The sequence below is a fragment of the Rhamphochromis longiceps genome, linkage group LG3 (genome assembly GCF_057381845.1).
Source record: "Rhamphochromis longiceps isolate RC_006_pf linkage group LG3, R_longiceps_female_GT1.1, whole genome shotgun sequence".
In the NCBI taxonomy this organism is placed as follows: domain Eukaryota; kingdom Metazoa; phylum Chordata; class Actinopteri; order Cichliformes; family Cichlidae; genus Rhamphochromis; species Rhamphochromis longiceps.
Genome location: NC_140559.1, coordinates 33,204,126 through 33,212,857, shown reverse-complemented (window position 1 = coordinate 33,212,857; position 8,732 = coordinate 33,204,126). Strand labels below are relative to the sequence as shown.

Genomic DNA, 8,732 nt, shown 5'->3' with positions numbered 1-8,732 from the left:
TCCGAGGTTGTCCAACGGACAGGCACAAGCCAGTGGTCTGACGTGAGTGGGCATAAGCCGGCTTATACAAAGGTAAGGCACTACCTGTTGAATCTATTTCCAAAGTGTGCCAAATTGGACATGATATTATTAAAGTCTACTCACTGAAATTACTGGTGGATGTCTGTTTTGATGAAAAATCTCATGAGTTAAAGCAGTTAGAGTCTGCTAAGAAGAAGGTAAAGCAGTTAGAGTCTGCTAAGAAAAGTTTAAATACTGGGTTAGAGTCCCAAGAAATTGAGTTAGAGTCTCAAGTAGTTTGGTAGGGAATTGGTCATTTTGTTGGTTAGAGTCCAAATTGGTTATAAGAGTGGACCTGAGTGGTCATTTTGTGAGTTAGAGTCTCCATTGACCTCTAGGTTGCACTTGCCTCAGTCAGACTCTTGTTTTGGGGTGCTGACTGTTGTTTCAAAGTGTTATAAATTATTATAGGACGGCAGTTAGAGTCTGCTAAGATGCGCATAGCCCGGAGGTTACGCTCCCTCCTGGCCATGGACGCGCGACCTTGACCTGTCGGCAAACAGGGTTAGTTCAGTTTGGCTTGACTGTGGAGCTTGGGGCACTCCGGAATAAGCTAGGAGTTAGAGTCTGTAATGGTATCTGCGCTTTTTTGGACACTGTTAAATTGAGTTAGGGACTTTAGAGATTAGGCCAGATACAGTTAGAGTCTGATACTGGTTAATTGATTACAAAAAAGTTGGACTTTCTTCGGTTGGACCCGTTAACTTAAATTTGTCAAAATTGTGTAGGCGCTAAATCTGTCAGGCCTTACAGTGATTGTAAATATAAGACGTCTGTGTAATATAAAGTAATAGAGCTGTGTGTGAGACGAGGCCGTGTGTGACGACAGCGCGCTGCAGCGCTGCGAGCTATTTTTAGACGGTGTGTGAACATGCAAATGAGGTGGCTGCTGTGAAGCGCACAGAGGACTTTTGCTTCCTGTTTAGCGTGTTTTTGAGTTTTATAATTGTGATTTGCAAGCAATGATACATGCCTGTAAATAAGACGCTGATTTTGCTGATTATAATATTACAAATAAAGTTTTGAATGAGGGTGAATGTTTGATGCTTGGCTGGGTTTTGATATAGAAGAGACAAATCGTGCATGATTTAGACCGGCACTTCAGTCGGCAGAGTAAGATTGTGTGATAAATACAGCTGTGATTTGTTTCAGTTTTGTGGTGTGAAATATGTTGGGTTTTAAAACTGATGTAGAGAAAGGAGAAATAAAGGGAGAGTGAAGAATTATTGAGAAGTAGAGAGAGGAGTGTGTTGGGAGACTGGCATGTAGTCTGCACTGTAAAGGTGGGCGTGTTGCCTGCTGGTCTATTTAACAGTGATGAAAATGATATTAAATAAATCTCTTAGTGTGTTAATACAGGTGGCTACGGGCCTGGACCAACTGCCCCCACAAGCACAGCGGCCGAAGCAAAATTATAGTAATGGAAACCACACTCAGCAAGAATCAGCAGCTGTGGAAAAGACAGCAGCTAGCAGAGAATTAGAGGAGAAAATAAGAGAAGTTTTTAACACATAAAATTGGGGCCAACAGACTTGTGGAGGTTGGGAAGGCGTCCGGAGCATCACATCAAAAGGTGAAACAAAAACACACACAAGCAGAGAAATGTGAGAGAAAGGCACGTGTTAGAGAAATGCCTTGTTTGAGAAAAAAAGTTTAATTAACCCACCTACAAACGCACACACACGCAATGAAGAAACAGCTTACATTCATGAACATGTGAAGATTTTCCAGCAAGGTTAAAGCAGCGAAACTTAACATAAACCTGTTGTCAAATGATAAAGTTTATCCACTACTAACAAATAAACTCTCTGGGTTGCAGGACAACAACTTAACTTAAAAAAAAAAGACACTGGTCTGACCAACCAGTGAAGACACGACAAATTTAGTGGTTAAAAGAATCAAATTGTGACATGTTTTCTGCTGATTGATTAATACAAGTGATTACTAAATCAAAGAAAATTCCATTTTTGGGGTTTTAAACATGATCTTAAGAATTTTAACATGTACATGTGTTGTCCTGTCAACTTGGTGGGTTATGAGTTGATTATATGGTGAGAAAAAACAAAAGGGGGAGAGAAGGCTGACACAGGGCCTGGCCCGGTGTTTCTCCCCTCTCTGAATAACACAGCCAAAACAACATAATTTTCCTGTTCGTCTGTTTTTGTTTTGTTTTTGTTTTTGTTTTTTCTCTTTATGCTTGATTACAGGCTGCTTTGTCGGCCCGGAAAGCCGAGGCTGACCTGGACTCCTGCTCTCCCCTCTACCATCTTTGCTCTCTCCTCTACCATCTTTGATGTGACCCTGACCAAATGCTACAGCAGCTGGACCCACAACAACAACCTGAAAACGTCAACACTGCTGCAGGAAAACGATCTCATGCAGCGGAGACGGAGAGCGTTAAATCCAAGGCCCGTTTCACTACACGGGGGAGATTTCCAGACAGCTTCAGCTGACAGAGCTGTGACGAGATGCCCATTAAGCCCAGATGAAAAGTGAGGGCGAGCAAAAGAATGCTGACCTTAACAACTCTGCATTAAAACTGTGCAGGACAGTGACGGACCAACACAGATGATCGGGCAGCAAAAAGGGCGTGCCAGAGACAGGAGGAGTAACTGAGGTCAGGAGGCACCTCAGAATGGACAAAACCACAAGAAGAAAATAAGCTGAAGGCACAGGTGTCGAGGCTCGGCCAGGAGTTGACCTCTGAGAAGAGCCGAACAGCAGAGCTGCAGAAGGCCGTGGAGCAAAGCAAGGGAAACATCGATGGACTTCGATCTGACTTGTACGGAAAAGACTCTGAGGTTTCCGCCCTCAGTAAGAGCTCAAGGCATCAGAGCAGAAACTGAGCATGGCTCAGGAGGAGCTGGCTGATAATCAGGCTTGGAGTCCCAGACACAGGACTTGAAATCAGGCCGGAGCTTGCTGGAGCAGGAGGTTGCCAAACCTGACGAAAAAGCTCCAACAGCAGGAGCAAGCCTTGAAGGAGCTACAGAAGCAAAAGGGTCAAGTTAAGGAGGAGCGGAACAAGGAGAAGATGCAGGACACTGGAGAAAAGGACTGCCTCAATTGGGGCCAGAACCAGTATGGACAGAACTTTGAGCAGCAGCACCAATGGATGCAAACAGACTGAAATGGAGGAGGGCACGCTTCAGGCCGTGGTTTATCCAGAACACCAGAACAGGAAAGTGATGAACACAAATACACACAGACTCAGAATGAACACATATGCACTCGTTGATTGAGTGAGAAATGATCCACACACACACACATTGCACACGCTTGTGCAATGAAGAGTGATACACACACACACTGATGCAATGAAGAATGCTTTACTAACAAATGCTGCACACAAACATCCAAATACAGAATCTGTTACAACAACAAGAACCCATTGATTGTTTATTGGTTAAATGCAGTTCATGTCACCCAGAGGGCATTTGTGTAGATTTAGGGGACAAGGTCTAAGGCAGTTTGGTTATGAAAACAATGTCTGTGCGTGATGTCTGTTTATGGCTTAAGGCCTCCACTGAATTGTTTACTGTGCTTCACACGGCCTGATAAGGAGCAGTGGTACAGAGTAAAAATGATGAATTAACGGTGTGAGCCTTATTTCGGAGCGCCACATTGTTGTGAGTGAGATTTAATTGAAGGAGGAACACACTGAAAAAAAAAGGGGCCAGCCCTTGGATTTACGTAAGCATCTCGCGTGTATTTGACACAATTGCCTCAGGCTTTAAAGATCTGTACGAAATTCTGATTTCCAGTGTGAGAGAAAAAGTCATGCAGTTATTAGAGCTAGGTTAATTGATGATTCTAAATTATCCATGAATGTAAGTGTTTGTTTCTATCTGATAGACTGGTCACCTGTCCGGGGTGTACCCTGCCTGGTAACCTATCACTTCAGGGTTATTTCCCGGCCCTGCTGTAGCCAGGATAAAGATAGGAGGGTGGTAGTTGTTGTAGACCCCTTCAATTTTTATGGTAACCATGATCTAGACTTTGTTGAACCGCATGCAATATGAAGACAACATGTAGTATTTAAGTGACCAAGTAGTATTTGGATAAAAGTTATTGAATAGTGTTGAAATAAACTGACAGAATTGGGAAGGATTAAAATATTCCAGGAGCTCAACTTACTCCATCTGAACATGTTTCAATCGTGTTTTATGAACACAAAATGCACAGGTTTACTGAATATGAAAAGGTTGTGTTGATTTAACTCGGTTGTTTAAGTTTCTGCCAAAGCAAAACATTTGTGTGCAACCAGTGTCCACTATTGAATCAAGTAAATCCAACATGTTTTTGTCAGTGCAAAAAGGAGTTACGGTACCTGTATTCCTGCACAATATTGTCCCGGGAGGGAGAAAAACTTTCTGGTGAAGTTTTGGTTGATTTTTGGGTTTTGCTTGACACTAGGTTGATTTTATTAGTGAGGTTTGGATTGTTTTCTTTCTCTAAGAGAGAGAAAGATGGTTTTATGCTTGGACATGTTTGCAATGGGCCCCAGTATTTGTTATTATATGAGTATTTTATTGGTTACGTTTGTTTTCGCTTTTGTTATAGTGCACTGAAATAAGAACATCTGAGAGGTGTGATCCACCGGTGGTGATATTTTGGTATTTTGTGAGTTCCTGATTTAACAAATCAGCTCTTTAATCCAGGCCTGAGAGATTGAACTTTAAAGCGCTATAAAATATTCTTACTGGAAACAGTCGCAACATATTTTTCTCCATGATCATAATGGGCTTGGGAGAAATTCACTTATATGGGACATTGATCACATGAGAAGTCCTGAGCCTAAAAGGATTGCAGCGAGTCAATCCAGTCCAAAAAAACAAGGAACGGTTTTCCTTTAAAATGATGACGTCATCTTGCTGGTGATGGAGGCTCGAATAAGTTGCGCGTGAGACTCCATTATCAGCATTATCTGGTATGAATGTGTGTGGATGTATGCATGTGACTGGACTGTGATGGACTGACGACTAAAACTGACTTGATACTGAGACAAAAACGGTACCGACTTTAGGATTAGTAAATGTCCACAAACAATTCACCCAGCCTGTAAAAGAAGGGTGGATGTTTTGTCTTGCTTTGTTTTGTTTTTGCAAGAACAGAAGGATGACAGAGACTAAAGGGGGAGGCTGTAACGTCACATGAGTGTGAACTGCAGACTTAACCCTTTGGTTGCTAATTTTGAGTTACTGATGTTTGCATTAAGAAAATTGTGTTTTAGTAGCCGTGTTTCGATTAATGTACCACATTATATCGTTGGGAATGTTAAATGCTAAAGTGAAGAAAAGGTTTGATTTCACTCATGACTGAACATGTTATTATTAACCATAGCGGGCCACTGTAAAGAGTCAATTAACTTTTAGAGAGATAAAAATAAAATAAAATAAAAAAAAGCCAAAAACCCTCTATTGAGGTCTATGAATAACAGGGGAATGATAGACTTGTCACACTCAAAATGGAGATATGTAATGATAAACACTGGTCCCCGTCTTTTAGATGCTTTCTTGAAATAGTCAGCAATTTAAAAGTAGGATAGAACCGACAGGGGCATGTGCTTGAGAGGTGGTGCTGCACAAGAACAAGAGCAAAATAAAGAAAAATTATTGTGTTTAGCTTTGATAAATTAAAATTAAAATGTACCATTCCACTCAGATGATCAATATGAAATTCAATATATGCTAATTTTGTATGTAAGTACATGACTGATAACTGTTCTGTCCTGAGCTTTTGTTTTTACAGCACCCACTTGACCACACCAACAGTTTCTCGCCACCAAAAGGGGGTACTTGCAAAGAATAGGGAGGAATATCATCAACACTGGGAAAGGTAAGCCCCGAAGGGGGTGATAACACCAAAACTTTCACTTATAGTCAAATTCTCAAAATTTGACCCCAAACATGGAAAATTCTTCAAACATTTAGAGACAGAGTGGATAAACATAATGTCACATTATGGATGGAGGATGGAGCATTTGAATCGATAAGATGGTGAAATAACACGCAGTAAAATGTTGATCATGTTGATTATGAAGGGGCGATCGTGGCTCAAGAGTTGGGCGTTCGCCTTGTAATCGGAAGGTTGCCGTTTCGAGCCCCGGCTTGGACAGTCTCGGTCGTTGTGTCCTTGGGCAAGACACTTCACCCGTTGCCTACTGGTGGTGGTCAGAGGGCCCGGTGGCGCCAGTGTCCGGCAGCCTCGCCTCTGTCAGTGCGCCCCAGGGTGGCTGTGGCTACAATGTAGCTTGCCATCACCAGTGTGTGAATGTGTGCGTGAATGGGTGGATGACTGGATATGTAAAGCGCTTTGGGGTCCTTAGGGACTAGAAAAGCGCTATATAAATACAGGCCATTTACCATTTACCATTCCAGTGTGCAGAGCAAGGTTATTATTATTATTATTAACGAAAACAAATGAAATAACGAAAATTAGAAGTGAAAAAACATTTTCGTTATTGATGTGTGCGTGTCCTACAATAGTCAAGGGTGAAAATGAAGTTTAGTTTCCAGATTTTTTGCTTGCTGTCTAATTATGCCAGCAGGTGGCAGTACGTTAGTCGAGTCGTCTGTGTTGCTGCTCCGTCCACGCGCAGAATCATGTTAGGAAAAGTCGGGAGAAAGCACCAGAGTCCAATTTGGGATTACTTTGAATATGACTGTGTTTTGGATAAAGCAAGTGTCTTGTAGTGGAAAGAGACAAATTATGAGGGACATTTACAGTATAAAACAAAAAAATCCCACAAACCTTAAAGTGCACTTGAAAAGCTCACACAAGAAGGCTAACCTAGCTTACCTTGAAAAGGTAAGGGAGCACACTCAACCCTCATCCCCAGAAAACAGAAGCTAACCCCAGGCAAGGCAGCGTGATGCATCCCAAGACAACAGGACGGGGACATCTACATAACTGTGTAAGTCAATTGCCTTCAAAAATATTATCAATTCACTTGAACCAAAATTACAAACACCTGGTGCTGCAAGAGTTAATAGTCTCAATACCCAAGGATAAGCACAAGAGCATGACTGATATGATGAAACTGGGATTTTGTTGCACTTAATTATCGCAAACACAACCAAAACTAAACAGAAACTAATCAAAACTAGACTAAACTGAAACTAAGGATTTTCAAAAAATAAAAACTAGACTAAACTAGCAAACAATTGGTAAAAACTAATTACAACTGATATAAAATTGAAAATCTGAAGTCGAAGCTAAATAAAAATAAAAACTAATGAAAATTGCAAAACTATTAAAACCCTGGTCCAGACTAAGATGGCGTTGGACATCTTCAGGGCAGAAAAGGGTTGGTGTGACCAAGGTGTGGTTTGGCTTGTTGTATGTATATTTCAAGATGATATGGCTCTGGATGGACCAGTTACCAGGGCATGGAAGGAGGACGGACTCATTAAATGAGGAGAAGGAATTTTCTGGGATTGGAAATCCTCTGGGTGAGTGGTTGACTAAAAGCATGCATAAAATAAAAGCTATTTTTTGTTATTGATTGGCAATAGATTGATAATTGGCCACATTTACAGCTGTATTGACTTGTTGTGGACGTAGTCTACTTCTTTTTTTCTTTTTTCTTTTTTTCTTTTTTTTGACTATAGAAAATATTTAATTATTTAATGCTAAGTTCAGTGTTAATTGTCACCATTTGTTATATCTTTGAAAATGAATTATGTTCCAGTTTTCAGCTGTGTTCATGGCCAAATGAGCAATTAGAAGGTGTGATCTTAGACACAAAATGTAAGCAGTTTCCTGACAGACATTACTCAAGCAATTAATTAATGACAAAAATTATCATTACGCACTGCCAAGTGGCAATTCCCAGGTTTGAAAAATTAGACCAGGTGGAATAAACTTGAGTTGTTTCTTTTTTTCTTTTTTTTTTCTTCTTTTTTTTTTGGCCTGTCCCGTTTGGCTCTTTTGCCATCAGAATTGTTGTCTAAAGGCAAAGAAAGATGCCCAACGGATTTACTTTACCAAATTGACCATCCCAGCCTTGCCGTAATGGTCCATTTGATTCACCTTTTATTGTTTATTTTATTTTCACTTACTGAATACGGGACAGACTTGACTGGGGGAAAGAAGGGGAGAAAGAAAGAGGGAAAGAGAAACAGCTGAGAAGAGGGACGGGGGAGAAGGGCAAAAGACAAAAACCAACAGAACAGGCAGAGAAGAAAAAAATGCATCTATCGATCACCTGGGTCACCTGCTGAGAAAGAAAAAAGAAAACAAGCAGAAGAGAACAAGAGCAACAGAACAAACAACACCACAATGATACATGGGAATACGACAGCAAATACCAAACACTAAACACCACTGTGCAGCACACAAGACCAACAAAACACAGTGTGCCCTGAGGTAGGAGCCAAAAAGGGTGCAGTTTGTGGGTGTGATCACCCGTGTGTACACCTGTGAGCATGGACGCGCTTGTTTTTTGTTTTTTAAAAGGTTCCTTCTTGTAATAATCTGCTAGAGGGTGTGGGGGGGCCACAGCCCCGTCCTCCAGGGCATGAAGCAGGTATGGAGGAGATCAAAACTCCAGACATCCAGAGGCCCCCAGAACACAAGAGACCAAGGAAGACCAACAGAGGGGCAGCCGCGCCACTGTCCCAGAAAGAGCTGAGGAGAGTCCCAGATGAGGGCTCACTCAGCCAGGGGGA

General features: G+C 41.5%; 1 protein-coding gene across 1 annotated transcript in view; it reads left to right on the top strand.

Moving 5' to 3' along the window:
* The window catches only part of LOC146674194 (uncharacterized), a 36,051-nt gene that overhangs the window by 8,333 nt on the left and 18,986 nt on the right, over positions 1–8,732 (top strand). The window lies entirely within an intron of this gene.